The sequence below is a fragment of the Mirounga leonina genome, unplaced genomic scaffold (assembly GCF_011800145.1).
Source record: "Mirounga leonina isolate KUSES-001 unplaced genomic scaffold, KU_Mleo_1.0 Mir_176, whole genome shotgun sequence".
In the NCBI taxonomy this organism is placed as follows: Eukaryota; Metazoa; Chordata; class Mammalia; order Carnivora; family Phocidae; genus Mirounga; species Mirounga leonina.
In genome coordinates this window covers 37,403,744-37,419,427 of record NW_023270454.1, presented here as the reverse complement: position 1 = coordinate 37,419,427, position 15,684 = coordinate 37,403,744, and the positions used below count along the sequence as shown (strand labels likewise).

The following is a 15,684-nucleotide window of genomic DNA, read 5'->3' as shown; positions in this document are numbered from 1 at the left end:
TCATTGTTGGTGTATAGAAATGCAGCTAATTTCTGTGCACTAATTTTATATTCTGTCACTTTACTGAATTCCTGTATGAGTTCTAGCAATTTTGGGTAGAGTCTCTTGGGTTTTCCACATAGAGTATTATGTCATCTGTGAAGAGTGAAAGTTTGACTTCTTTGCTGATTCAAATGCCTTTTATTTCTTTTTGTTGTCTGATTGCTGAGACTAGGACTTCTAGTACTATGTTGACCAATAGTGGTGACAGTGGACATCCCTGTCATGTTCCTGACCTGAGAATGATATTTGCTGTGGGCTTTTCATATATGGCTTTTATGACATTGAGGTGTGTTCCCTCTATCCCTACCCTATGAAGAGTTTTAATCAAGAAAGGATGCTGTACTTTGTCAAAAGCTCCTTCTGCATCAATTGAGTGGATCATATGGTTCTTTTCTTTTATTAATGTGCTCTATCATGTTGATTGATTTGCAAATGTTGAACCACCCTTGCATCCCAGGAATAAATCCCACCTGGTTGTGGTGAATAATCCTTTTAATGTACTGTTGGATCCTATTGGCTAGGATCTTGTTGAGTATTTTGGCATCCATGTTCATCAGGGATATTGATCTGTAATTCTCCTTTTTGCTGGTGTCTTTGGTTTTGGGATCAGGGTAATGCTGGCCTCATAGAACGAGTTTGGAAGTTTTCCTTCCATTTCTATTTTTTGAAACAGCTTCAGAAGAATAGGTATTAATTCTTCTTAAATGTTTGGTAGAATTACCCTGGGAAGCCATCTGGTCCTGGACTCTTGTCTGTTGAGAGATTTTTGATTACTGCTTCAGTTTCCTTGCTGATTATGGGTTTGTGCAGGTTTTCTATTTCTTCCTGGTTCAGTTTTGGTAGTTTATACATCTCTAGGAATGCATCCATTTCTTCCAGGTTACCTAAGTTGTTGGCATATAGTTGCTCATAATATGTTCTTATAATTGTTTGTATTTCTTTGATGTCGGTGGTGATCTCTTTCATGATTTTATTTATTTGGGTCCTTTCTCTTTTCTTTTTGATAAGTCTGGCCAGGGGTTTATCAATCTTACTAATTCGTTCAAAGAATCAGCTCCTAGTTTCGTTGTTCTGTTCTGTTCTTTTGGTTTCTATTTCATTGATTTCTGCTCTAATCTTTATTAATTCTCTTCCTGCTGGGTTTAGGCTTTATTTGCTGTTCTTTCTCCAGCTCCTTTAGGTGTAGGGTTAGGTTGTGTATTTGAGACCTTTCTTGTTTCTTGAGAAAGGCTTGTATTGCTATATACTTCCCTCTTAGGGCTGTCTTTTCTGCATCCCAAAGGTTTTGAACAGTTGTGTTTTCATTTTCATTTGTTTCCATGAATTTTTTAAATTCTTCTTTAATTTCCTGGTTGACCCATTCATTCTTTAGTTGGATGTTCTTTAACCTCCATGTATTTGAGTTCTTTCCAACTTTCCTCTTGGCATTGAGTTCCAGTTTCAAAGCACTATTGTCTGAAAATATGCAGGGAATGATCTCAGTCTTTTGGTACTGTTTGAGACTGGATTTGTGACCCAGTTTGTGATCTATTTTGGGTAATGTTCCATGTGCACTCAAGAAGAATGTGTATTCTGTTTCTTTAGGATGGAACGTTCTGAATATATCTGTGAAGTCCATCTGGTCCAATGGTTCAAAGCCCTTGTTTCCTTGTTGGTCTTCTGCTTAGATGATCTGTCCATTGCAGTGAGTGGGGTGTTACAGTCCCCCACTATTGTATTATTATCACTGTGTTTCTTTAATTTTGTTTGGTTTATATAATTGGCTGCTCCCATGTTAGGGGCATAAATATTTACAATTGTTAGATCTTCTTGTTGGATAGACCCTTTAATTGTGATATAGTATCCTTTCTCATCTCTTACTACAGTCTTTGGTTTAAAATCTAATTTGTCTGATATAAGGATTGCTACCTCAGCTTTCTTTTGATGTCCGTTAGCATGATACATCGTTTTCCAGCCCCCTTTGCAAGCTGGAGGTGTCTTTGGGTCTAAAATGAGTCTCTTGCAGAGAGCATATCGATGGGTCTTGCTTTTTTTTTTTTTTAATCCAATCTGATACCCTTTGTCTTCTGATTGGGGCATTTAGCCCATTGACATTCAGAGTAACTGTTGAAAGATATGAATCTAGTGCCATTGTATTAACCTATAAAGTCTGTATATTGTCTCTGTTCTTTTCTGGTTTGTGTTACTTTTGGGCTCTATCTTCGCTTAAAGGATTTTAATATTTCTTGCAGGATTGGTTTAGTGGTCACAAATTCTTTTAGTTTGTGTTTGTCCTGGAAGCTTTTTATCTCTCTTTGTATTTTGAATGACAGCCTGGCTGGATAAAGTATTCTTGGCTGCACATATTTCTCATTTAGCACCCTAAATATATCTTGTCAGTCCTTTCTGGCCTGCCAAGTCTCTGTGGCTAGGTCTTTTGCCAGTCTAATGTTTTTACCCATATAGGTTACGTACCTCTTGTTCTGAGCTGCTGTCAGGATTTTCTCTTTGTCTCTGAGATTTGCAAGTTTATATGTGGGGGTGTTGACCTATTTTTGTTGATTTTGATGGGGGGGGGATTCTCTGTGCCTCCTGGACTTGAATGCCTGTTTTTTTCCCCAAATTAGGGAAGTTCTCTGCTATAATTCACTCCAGTATACCCTCTGGCCCTCCCCCTTTCTCTCTTTCCTCTTCTGGGATCCCAATTATTCTAATATTATTTTGCTTTATGGAATCACTTATCTCTTGAATTCTCCCTTTGTGATCTAGTAGTTGTTTCTCTCTCTTTTTCTCAGCTTCTTTATTCTCCATCATTTGGTCTTCTATATCACTAATTCTCTCTTCTGCCTAATTTATCCTAGCAGTTAGAACCTCCATTTTTTATTGCATCTCATTAATAGCTTTTTGATTTTGACTTTGTTGAATTTTAGTTCTTTTATTTCTCCAGAATGGGATTCTGTAGTGCCTTCTATGCTTTTTTCATGCCCATATATTATCTTTATAATTGTTTTTCTGAACTCTAGTTTGGACATCTTATTTAATATTTAGGTCCCTGGCAGTCAGTACTGCCTCTTCTTCTCTTTTTTGAGGTGAGTTTTTCAATCTTGTCATTCTTGCAGAAAGTGGTTGCTTTTCTGTTTGGAGAATTACAGCAATTCTTTTCTTAGGTCTCCAGTTTAGTTCAACGGTGTTCAGAATGATTTGATAGCTATCTAGCGGAATTCGTGGGACTAGACAGAACTAAGGTCTCCTACTCCTCCACCATCCTGGACTCTCTCCACCAAATTTTAAGAACTTCTGACCATGCTACATTTCTTCATTTTATGTGTGAGAATATCATATCATGAGGCCTTGTTAGAATCTAGATGTATAGTGTGTTGATATTTCCCAGCCTGAAAGGAAATTGATTGGCAGGTTCCTAGTTAACCTGTGGTAGTTTCTGGTTAGCCTTTTCTGCTCTCGCAAGTGATCACTATTCCTTTTGTAATAAATCTGAGCCCAGTTTGGGATCTCCATTTGTTGGAACGATTTCTTCTGCTTCAATTCCTTTCCTTCATTCATGGGTACCTTTTGTTTTTGTTGTTGTTGTTGTTTTAGAGTTAGGATTAAATTTTTGAAAATGTCTTTGGCCCTTTGAGAAGGCTTTCCTTTCAGGACCTCAAACAATGGAAGCAACATTACTTTACACAGACCATTTTGATGTCTACTTTCGTGAAACCTAAGTCTGGTATCCAGATAAGGGACAGTGCTATTCCTTGGAGAGAATATGTGGCTTAACTCCTGATCTTTTTTAATTTTTGGAATTACATTTCATATGATTAACCAATTAAAAACAACACTGATATCTGTGATTTAGTGTTGGTCATATGGATATGTTTTTTAGGTATGTTTGCCTTTGCTCTTTAATTCTGCCATGAAAGTAGTGGGAGAATAAAGACCTGCCCAGAAGAAGTGTGTGAGGGATGTAGTGGTTGCAGGGTGCATTGACTCATGGGAAGAGCATGGTGTTTGAGATGCTAGACATCATCTGGTCTGGTGCAACCCTTTCAGGTGGATCCGGAAACTGAGGCCTAGACATGCTATTACTTTGTGATCTTTTGGCCCTTTACTAGAATTATGATTGTACACAAGTTATTTGATCTCGTCACACATCTCTTTCCTCATCTGTATCATTGAAATCAAAATAGCAGCCTTATAGCGTTGTTGATATTAATTTACGTAATACCCTTTCTATTGAAAAATTTCAAATCCACAGAAAGGTTGCAACATAATGCAATAAACATTTGTATTTCCTATACCCGATAGGATTTATTACATTATTATTGTTATTGTCGTTGAACCATTTGAGATGAAGTTCCATTTCTTCATGACCCCTTCATTTCTAATTACTGCAGCATGTGTCTTCCAAACCAAGGACAAATTCAGGAAGTTTGACACTGACACTATGTTGTTATTTAGTGTATTGCAACACTAAGTGTGACCCACAGTCCCAACACATTGATGCTGAGAACTTGTTAGATTTGAGAAGTTGGGGTCCCATTCCAGGGCTGCTGACTCAGAATCTGCATTTTAACAAGACCCCTGATTTGTATGTGTATGAATATTTGAGAAGCACTGTTCTGAGTAGCTCATATTCATACTTAATTAGGTTTTACATGATACTTTTTTTTTTTTTTTTTTTAGTAATCTCTTTGCCCAACGTGGGGCTTGAACTCATCACCCTAAGAGTTGCATGCTCCACTGACTGAGCCAGCCAGGTGCCCCACGATATTTTTTTTTTTTTTTTAAGATTTTATTTATTTGACAGAGACACAGCAAGAGAGGGAACACAAGCAGGGGGAATGGGAGAGGGAGAAGTAGGCTTCCTGCTTAGCAGGGAGCCCAATGTGGGGCTCCATCCCAGGACCCTGGGATCATGACCTGAGCCGAAGGCAGACGCTTAATGACTGAGCCACCCAGGCACCCCACATGATACGTTTTATAGAAAAATTTACCCACATGCAGGATCCAGTCCAGTATAATGAATTGTGTTTTAAATAATTGGCATGTCTCTTTAGTTTCCTTTAATTTAGAGTAATTCCTCAGTCATTGTCTTTCATGATATTGATAACCTTTAAAGAGTATAGACCAGATGTTTTTAATTTTTTATTTAAAAATTTTAATTCTAGTATAGTTAACATACAGTGTTGTATTAGTTTCAGGTGTATGGTATAGTGATTCAGCAGTCCTATACATTACTCAGTGCTCATCATGGCAAGTGTGCTCTTTAATCCCCATCATCTATTTTTACCCATCCCCCATCCACCTGCCCTCTGGCAACCACCAGTTTGTTCTCTGTAGTAAATAATCTGTTTTTTGGTTTGTCTCTAATTTTTTGTTGTTGTTGTTCATTTGTTCGGTTTCTTAAATTCCACACATGAGTGAAATCATATAGTATTTGTCTTTCTCTGACTTATTTCACTTAGCATTATATCCTCTAGATCCATCCATTCTTTTTTAATGGCTGATTAATATTCTATTTTATATATATATAAACTACCTCTTCCTTATCCATTCATCTATTGATGGATACTTGGGCAGCTTCCATAATTTGGCTATTGTAAAGCTGCAGTAAAGATAGGGGTGCATATATATTTTTTAATTTTTTTTTAATTTTTAAAGATTTATTTGAGAGAGAGAGAGAGAGAATGAGTGGGGGGGCAGAGCCAGAGGGAAAGGGAGACGCAGACTCCTCATTGAGTAGGGAGCCCCATGGGGGGCTAGGTCCCAGGACCCTGAGATCATGACCTGAGCTGAACGCAGATGCGTAACTGGCTGAACACCCAGGCGCCCCAGGGGAGCATATATTTTTTCAAATTAGTGTTTTTGTGTTCTTTGGGTAAATACCCAGTAATGGAATTACTGGCTCATATGGTAGCTCTATTTTTAATCTTTTGATGAACCTCCTTACTCTTTTCTACAGTGGCTGCTCCAGTTTGCATTCCCATCAACAGTGCACTAAGGTTCCTTTTTCTCCACATCCTCGTTAACACTTGCTGTTTTTTGTGTTTTTTGATTTTAGCTATTCTGAGAGGTGTGAGGTTTTTATCTCATTGCAGTTTTGATTGGCGTTTCCCTGATAATTAGTGATGTTGAGCATCATTTTATGCACTTGTTGGCTCTATGGATGTCTTCTTTGGAGAAATGTTTATGTTTTCTGCCCATTTTTAATTGGAATATTTTTGTATTTGTGTGTGTTGAGTTGTATACGTTCTTTATGTATTTTGGATACTAACCTTTTATCCTATATGTCATTTGCAAATACCTTTTCCCATTTGGTAGGTTGTCTTTTAGTTTTGTTGATTATTTCCTTTGCTGTGCAGAAGCTTTTCATTTTGATGTAGTCCCAATAGTAAATATTTGCTTTTGTTTACCTTGCCTCAGGATACGTTTTTAGAAAACTATTGCTATGGCTCATGTCAGAGAAATTAGTGCCTGTGTCTCTTCTAGGAGTTTTATGTTTTCATATCTCACATTTAGATCTTCGATTTATTTTGAGTTTGTTTTTGTGTATGGTGTAAGAAAGTGGTCCAGTTTCATTCTTTTGCATGTGATTGCAGTTTTCCCAACACTATTTGTTGAGGAGATGGTCTTTTTCCCATTGCATATTCTTGTCTCCTTTGTCATTTATTAATTGATCATATAAATGTGGGTTTATTTTTGGGCTATCTGTTCCATTGATCTATGTTGCCTAGTTTTGTGCCAGTACAATAATGTTTTGATTACTACAGCTTTGTAGTATATCTTGATTTTTGGGATTGCCATACTTCCAGTTTTGTTCATCTTTTTCAAGATTGCTTTGGCTATTTAGAGTCTTCCCTGGTTCCATACAAATTTTAGGATTATTTGTTCTAGCTCTGTGAAAAATGCTGTTGGTATTTTAATATGGATTGTATTAAATGTGTAGTTTGCTTTGGGTAGTATAGATATTTTAACAATATTTGTCCTTTCTATCCATAAGCATGGACATCTTTCCATTTGTGTTGTCTTCCATTTCTTTCATCAGTATTTTGTAGTTTTTGGAGTACAGGTCTTTCACCTCCTTGGTTGAGTTTATTTCTAGTCATTTTATTATTTTTGGTGCAATATAAGTGGGATTTTTAAAAATTTCTCTTTTTGCTGCTTCATTATTAGTGTATAGAAATGCAGTGAATTTCTGTATATTGATTTTGTATCCTGTGAGTATAGTGAATTCATTTATCAGTAGTAGTAGTTTTTTGGTGGAATCTCTCAGGTTTTTTTTACATATAGTATCACGTCATCTGCACGTAGTGAAAATTTTACTTCTTCCTTACCAATTTGGATGCATTTTATTTCTTTTTCTTCTCTGGTTGGTATGCCTAGGACTTCCAGTACTGTGTTGCTGGATGAGGCTGGACATGGATATCCATGAGGCTAGATATCTTTGTCTTGTACCTGATCTTAGGGGAAAAGCTCTCAGATTTTCACCACTGTGATGATGTTAGCTGTGAGTTTTTCACATATGGCCTTTATTATATTGAGGTATGTTCCCTCTAAACCTACTTTTTTGAGGGTTTTTATCATGGAGAGATATTGTACTTGTCAATGCTTTTTCTGCATCTATGGAAATGATAATATGGTTCTTATCCTTTCTCTTGTTGATGTTATGTATCATGTTGATTGATATGTGAATATTGAACCACCTTTGCATCCTAGACATAAGTCCCACTTGATCATGGTGAACGATTTTTTTTTTTTTTTTTTTGTGAATGATTTTTGCATTGGTTTACTAATATTTTGTTGAGGATTTTTGCATCTATTTTCACCAGAGATACTGGCCTGTAGTTCTCTTTTTTTGGTAGTGTCTTTATCTCATTTTGGTTTTATGGTAATGCTGGCCTCAGAAAGAATTTGGAAGCTTTCCTTCCTCTTCTATTTTTTGGAATAGTTTGAGAACAGTAAGTATTAACTCTTCTTTAAATGTGTGATAACATTCACCTGTGAAACTGTCTGGTTCTGGACTTTTGTTTGTTGAACTTTTTTGATTACTGATCCGGTTTCATTACTAGTAATCAGTCTGTTCAAATTTTCTTCTTCTTGCTGATTTAGTTTTGGGAGATTATATGTTTCTAGGAATTTATCCACTTCTAGGTTGTCCAATTTGTTGGCATATAATTTTTCATAATATTCTCTTATAATCCTTTGTATTTCTGTGGTGTCAGTCATTATTTCTCTTTCATTTCTGATTTTGTTTATTGACCCCCCCCAATCTGGCTAAATGTTTATCAATTTTGTTGATCTTTTCGAAGAATCAGCTCCTGGTTTCATTGATTTGTTTTTTTTTTTTTTTTTAGTTTCTGTTTTATTTTTGCTCTAATATTTTTATTCCTTCCTCCCTACTGCTGGTTTTGGGTTTGTTTGTTATTCTTTTTCTAGCTCCTTTAGGTATAAGATCAGGTTATTTGTAATTTTTCGTGCTTCTTGAGGTAGGCCTGTGTTGTTATAAACTTCACTCTTAGAATGGCTTTTGCTGCATCCTAGAGATTTTGGACTGCTGTTTTAATTTTCATTTATCTCCATGTATTTTTTGATTTTTCTCTTTGATTTCTTGGTTGACTTATTCATTGCTTAGTAGCCTGTTCTTTAACCTCCATGTATTTGCTTTTTCCAGATTTTTTCTTGTGGTTAATTTATAATTTCATAGCATTTTGGTCAGAAAAGATACATAGTATGACTTCAGCCTTTGTGAATTTGTTGATACTTGTTTTGTGGCCTAATATGTGATCTGTTTTGGAGAATGTTCCATGTGCACTTGAAAAGAATGTGTATTTTGCTGTTTTAGGATCAAATGTTCTGAATATATCTGTTAGATCCATGTGGTCTAATGTGTCATTCAAGGCTACTCTTTCCTCATTGATTTTCTATCTAGATGACCTATCTATCCACTGATGTAATTGGGGTGTTAAAGTCCTCTACTACTATTGTATTACTATGGATTATTTCCTTTGTGTTTGTTATTAGGTGCTTTATTTATTTAGGTGTGGGGTCTGGTCCTCTCCCCTCTCCATGCCCACTGTGTCCCTTCCTCCTGAAGACAGTCCAGCAGGTCCATTTGGCTCCTGACAGTGTCTTTGCCCTTCCTACCCTCTTCAGTGTGGCATCTTTTCTACATTTAGCTGTGGAGAGTCTGCTCTGCCAGTCTTTGGGTCCTTTTCTGGGTTATTTGCACTGATGTGGGTGCTATTGAGTTGTAACCATGAGACGAAGTGAACTTAGGATCCTACTACTCCACCATCTTCTCTGGAAGTCTAGACCAGTTCTTTTATAAACTGATCTTTATTTTGAATCATTCTTCATGATTAGATTCAGGTTATGTATTTTTGGGAGGTAAATGATGTTGATTATTCTAGGCAAATCATCTGGGAAGTTTGAATGGCTGGGGGGCTGGAATCATCTGGAGGCCTCCATACTCACATCTGGTGCCTAGGCTGGGGTGACTCAGAGACAAGACTCCTCTCGGACTATTGAGCAGAGTCTCCTACACAGGGTTGTGTTTCCTCACAGAGCATGGCAGCCTAAGGAAGTGTTCTAGCCACCACGACAGAGACTGTAGGGCCTTTTATAATCTAGCATCCACAGTCCTATAGCATCACTAATGCATATGCTGTTGGTTAGCATGGTCAGGAGCCTGCTCAGATTCAAGGGGAAGGGACATAGATGCCACTCTTGATGGAAGGGTGTCAGTGAATTTGTGGTCGTGTTTTAAAACTGTCAGAGGTGATGACTGCCAGATTTTTTAATTGTAAAAACATGTTTTTTCCCTTTGTAGTTAATGGTGATCCATTAGGATATAGCCTGAGACTTTTGCTTTTTGTTTTTTAAAGATTTTATTTATTTATTTGATAGAGAGAGAGAACATGAGTGGGAGAGGGAGAAGCAGACTCCCTGCTGAGCAGGGAGCCTGATGCAAGGCTCCATCCCAGGACCCTGGGATCATGAACTGAGCCAAGGCAGATGCTTAACTGACTGAGCCACCCAGGCGCCCCACCAATAGCCTGAGACTATTTAAGAATCCTATTCCACGGTAGACTTTTATTCTTTAGTGATAGCATTCATTGATGTCTCCCGAGCATTTATGATTTGGGACTTAAATTACATAAAAATCTTAAACATAATACACTCATCTCCCAGTAAATAAACATATAATGATGACAGCCAGTGTTAGATTCTTGAGTAATTCCTGTGACAAAGATAGGCATGCATGACCCAATTTGATGGGTACTAAACAATTTACATGGATGTAAGTAACAAGCACTTAATTATTTGAATGTCAACAGAAATACAGATGAAGAGGTTCTCTCTGTGTGTGGTTCTGTGGCTGTTTTATCCTGACTGTTCTTTCCTTCCAATTAAAGGAATGCACTTAAGGCATAACGCACCATTCATCATGATTGGAAACATTTGTGTCAAAGCTGGTTCTAGGAGAAGTGAAATCAGTTGAAGAAGATCTTCCCTTTTACACTTCAAACACAGCTGTTGTAACTAAGATTTAGCAGGTTCCAAACTGCCCTATAATGCAGGAGCATAAGCATTAACCTTTTGAGCCTCACCTTTGAAGGTGCAGGAACTATTGTATTTAAGTCTTATTAAAATGAATTGTGCAGTACATACTGAAGGAGTGGGTATCAGGCGCCAGTATGTGTGACTTCCACAGAGGCTTGAGTTGGCAGGGTGAGGGTTTAAACATTGGGCTGCTTGGCATATTCTTAAAATTATGCATGAGTATTTTCTAAATTCCTAATTAGAAACATTTCAATTAGGAGGTGAAATCTAGCTATATGCTAAGGTGTTTAGAAATCAAATCTTGCCCAAAGCTTATTCCTAACAGTTGTGTATGGCAGAGGTCACTACCTAGCACATGTAACTAAGGACTGAATACTGGCAAATTCTAGGAGACCGAGGTCCATGTATTTTTGTAGTCATGTATTGACTTCTTTAAAATGAGACAAATGTTACATGAGAAAAAAAAAAGCTCTGAGAATAATCATTAAAATTTTAACAGAAATATTTCTGTGTGTGGGATGTTGGGTGGTTTTATCTTCTTAAAAGAGTTTTCTTTCTTTCTTTCTTTCTTTCTTTCTTTTTTTTTTTTGACTTACCAGAATTCTACAAGGAATATAATGAGTGTTAGTTATCACTTTTGTAACATGAATAAATTGTACAGTTAACCTTTGAACAATACGAGTTTGAACTGCACAGGTTCACTTACGCACAGATTTTTTTTTTTTAGATAAATACAGTATAGTACTGTAAATGTATATTCTCAATAAAATTTTCTTTAGCTTATTTTATTGTAAGAACACAATGTATAACACATATGACACACAAAATATGTGTTAATCAACTGTTTATATTATCAGTAAAGACTTCTGGTCAACAGTAGGCTTTTTTTTTAAAGATTTTATTTATTTATTTATTTGACAGACACAGCGAGAGAGGGAACACAAGCAGGGGGAGTGGGAGAGGGAGAATAGGCTTCCCACGGAGCAGGGAGCCCGACATGGGGCTCGATCCCAGGACCCTGGAATCATGACCTGAGCCGAAGGCAGACGCTTAATGGCTGAGCCACCCAGGCGCCCCAACAGTAGGCTCTTAGTAGTTAAGGTTTTGGAAAGTCAGAAGTTACATGTGGGTTTTTGATTGCTTGGGGGAAGGGAGGTCAGCACCCTAACCCCGACATTATTCAAGGGTCAACTCTAATTTGAAACAAAAAAATTACCAATAAAAAATTAAACCAAACTGTTCCTATAAATTTTAAAACCATTGATTTAATATGAAGACTGATAAACATCCTCTGCCCCCACCATGCAGTTTCTCATTAAGGACCACCATTGACCACCTTCAAAACATGGTTTTGCTTTAGGCATTTTATTTTTATGAAAGTTAAAAATGGAGGGAAAAAAAAGTCTGCTGCACTATCTCTTAAATATTCAGACCATGCCTGGGGGCATACATACTTGAAAAAGGTTTTAGATGATTCTGATAAATATAATCATATACATGCCTTCAGGAGATGTTGTCTTCATTGTGATTAAAATTCACACATTTCCTTTTAGAGAATTAACAGGTCTGTGGCTTATTTTTTCTTTCTAGGGACATGGTCATTCTGATCTCAAATGACTAGGGGTCGTGGCTTGTATTCCAAAAGAAAAATGTCATTCACCTTGAAAATGTCATAAAATGATGAGTGTATTTACTTGTATTCAATTTAAAGTGTTAACAGGTATCATTGAAGGAGGGGCCTGCTTTTTGTCATGACTAGAGCTAGTGCTGGGTTGGGGAGGCCTCTTCTTATGGATCCCCAGGCCTTTGGGGATTGCAGATGGTGGGCTTCCTGTGTTCTGATCCTCTGTGCTGCTATTAGGACCAAGTGATTTCTAAGGGAGCGTTGAGTCCTGCAAAGATAAAGGGTGAAAAACCCAAAAAATTTTGGGAGAAGTGGTACACCAAAATTGGAGGAAGAGGAGTAGGAGAAAAAAAGAAAGGAATATTATGTATTGAGTATGCTTCATTGTTGGTGTAGAGTATCTCTATTTCCTTCATGTTATTCTAGGCTTTTATTGCTGAAATGAAAACTTTTTTACTTACTGGGTTTTTATTTAGTGAAGAATATTTATTGGAATTTGGGTTTTGAAAGTCAAAGTTACAGCTGTGTTTGGGAAACTGTGTTCTCTTGACTTTGGAAGGTGTATGCTTGTGTTTCCCAGATGTTTGCAGGTGTAAATTGATAAAACTGCACCTGGAGTGTTTTTAAAGGTTTGCAAACCAGAAAACAACATTTTATATCTGGGAATATATGTTCACACCATGAGTGTAAGAGCAGTGTAGCTTTGGCTGAATCAGGAGAAGTTTCCCTTATGAATTGAGTGGGGAGAAAGTTATTTAGGGAGCCTGTAAAAATTTTCTTAATGTCATTTAGTTCCCAACATATCAAAGTTATTAATTATTATCATTACCTCTGTCAGTTCTTGTTGAACACTGGAAACACCAGGGCACTGATGTTGCATGCACTGTTAATGGCACTGAAAATACCCATGGTCTGGGGTAGGTAGTTCTGGGGTATGTTTCATTATATAAAGTCTGGTAGATAAAAGTTGTCATTTATTGAAATCTTGAAGTAAAGAAACCAAAGTCAGTTATATATTACTCTAGTGCATGGAGTGCTACAGAAATCCGTGTGGTATATACCCCGTTAGGACTTGGGAAGGGGTCTGAAAATGTCTCTAGAAATTAAAGCTAAAAGCTTGGAAAGAAAGAAAAAGAGGAATTCTAGCAATTGGATAACTTCAAAAAAGTGTACTTTTTTTTCCCCCTTTATCTTTCTTTTCTTTTCCTTTTTTTGGGTGGGGGGGTTGTTGTAAACCAAAATTTAAGTTGTTTTTCGAGAAGCTCACGGTAAGTCAGGGCCACAGTGAAAGCCCGAGCCTGTAGGATTAATAGGCTGGGACTGGGAATGTCTCCTGCCCCCCTTTTCCCTCCCATTCTTCCTGGCTGCCCTTCCCCCTCTCTTCTGTGACATGGTGGGAGGGGCCTCTTGCTGATGGGTAGCTGGGGCACTCTGAGCCAAACCCTGTAACATGGTCCAACGTCAGCCTCACAGATCCCCGTGTTGAGGCTTGCATCAGATAACGCATATGAAAGCACTTGAAGGAACTGCAGCTATTAAGCAGAATCTCCCCTGATGAGGAAGCACATGCATAAAAGAGCAGTCTGTTGGAAGGAAAGGACCCAAGCCAGCAAGATGGGAAATAGCAGTTGGCGTTGAGGCCTTGGTCTGGGAACAAAGCTTGAGTTTACCACTAACTAGTGGTATAAATATGAGCAAATCTTTAACCACAGGGGCCTCGGTTTGTTCCACTGTGAGATAACGGGCTTGGCGTAAGTGATAAGTAGGATACTTTTCAGCTCTGAGATTCTGAGTTCTAATGAGCCAGAACAAACATGAAGCCTTAGAATATTTCCAGTGTCAAGTCTAAACCCAACTGGTATTTCACTGTCAGCCCCTATTGTCGATTCTAGTTACATTTTCTGTAGAAGACTGGTATTTAGTCATGGGGTCGAGCTGATTCAAGGACAGACAGCTGGAAAGTTTTCAGAGTTCTCTTTGTACTGCTCACACAGTAGCTGACTTCTGAAATTATATTGTAGACGGAAGGTTCAGGCTACCTTGGTGCCAGCTTGGAGTCCTACAGCCTGAAGGTGATAAATGTTTGCCTAAACACACTATAGACTCTGAAGCTGAAAGGAATATCTGGCCATTCTGTAGTTCAATATTGTGGAAAGAAGACTGGAAATTTCATTTCTGTCCTTTTGTATGTGAAATGTTTACTAAGGGGAGTAGCCATTGATTTCCAACCACCTGCTGGCTATTTATATAGTTATAGTTAGGTGAGATACGCCATCATCAAAGAGGACATAGTGTGAATGGGGCTTAATGCGATTGGATGATACTGGAGACAGGGCAGCATAGTGACTGACACATCCACGTTGAAGTCAGGAAATCTGGGTTCTTGGTTCAAATCTTTGGAGGTCAAGCACTTGGTCATAGGAATATGTGAGACATATATTTCAACTACCCAATAGTAGTTGGGTAGTATTATTATTGAAGATGATAGGAATATGCACAGGTATTAGTAATCTTCCTATTGCAGTAAAGACCAGTGAATTCTTCTGTAGAAACATGTAAAAAAATAAAAAAGAATTACCTCATCCCCCTTAATTTCCTTTAACCATATTACTAGTTAATTTAGTTGAATCAAATGCCACAGGTTTGAATTGGGTATTAAACTTTTCAGAGACCTTTTTTTTTTAAGTTTTTTTATTGTTATGTTAATCCCCATACATTACATCATTAGTTTTAGATGTAGTGTTCCATGATTCATTGTTTGTGCATAACACCCAGTGCTCCATGCAGAACGTGCCCTCCTCAATACCCATCACCAGGCTAACCCATCCTCCCACCCCGCTCCCCTCTAGCACCCTCAGTTTGTTTTTCAGAGTCCATCATCTCTCATGGTTCGTCTACCCCTCCGATTTCCCCCCCTTCATTTATTTCCTGTTATCTACAAAGCATTTCTAGCAGACGTAGCCCAATCATTTCCATATGTGGCCCCTGGTGGCAGAGCAGGAAGGACTTGGGGAGGTATCTATCTGTATGGCTGAGTCCCTTGGGCATACACGTGCAGTTTGTTGAGTCTGAGGAATCTGTGACTGAGAGGTGGTGCCAGACTTGTGTTTGTGCTGACACTCAGGAGACCTGAATACGCACTTACTTACCTGACATGCTTACGTGCTGAATTTTGTTTTTTGTCATTGGATTGTCTGGTTTGAGTTTTTCTTTGTTATAAAATACTAGGTGCAGTGAAGAAACTTTCTACCCTGAAAAAAATGTTTTGAGTAGATTTGATCTCTTAGTATTGTTTCAGATGAGTTCATCTGCCCTACAATGAAGGAAGCCTGGTGCTAGGGAAGTTAGGAGAGTCCAAAGATTTTGAAAAGAGACCTGGGCAGTAAAGGAATTTGCATCCATACAGTGGTTCTAGAATCGGGAAGTCAGTGTTAAAGATGACACACATCTTGGCCACATAGAACAAGACAAGCAAA

General features: G+C 37.8%; 1 protein-coding gene across 3 annotated transcripts in view; it reads left to right on the top strand.

The window, feature by feature from the left end:
* ARHGAP10 (Rho GTPase activating protein 10) overlaps nucleotides 1-15,684 on the top strand; it is a 315,853-nt gene that overhangs the window by 243,677 nt on the left and 56,492 nt on the right. The gene's annotated exons all lie outside the window — the stretch shown is intronic.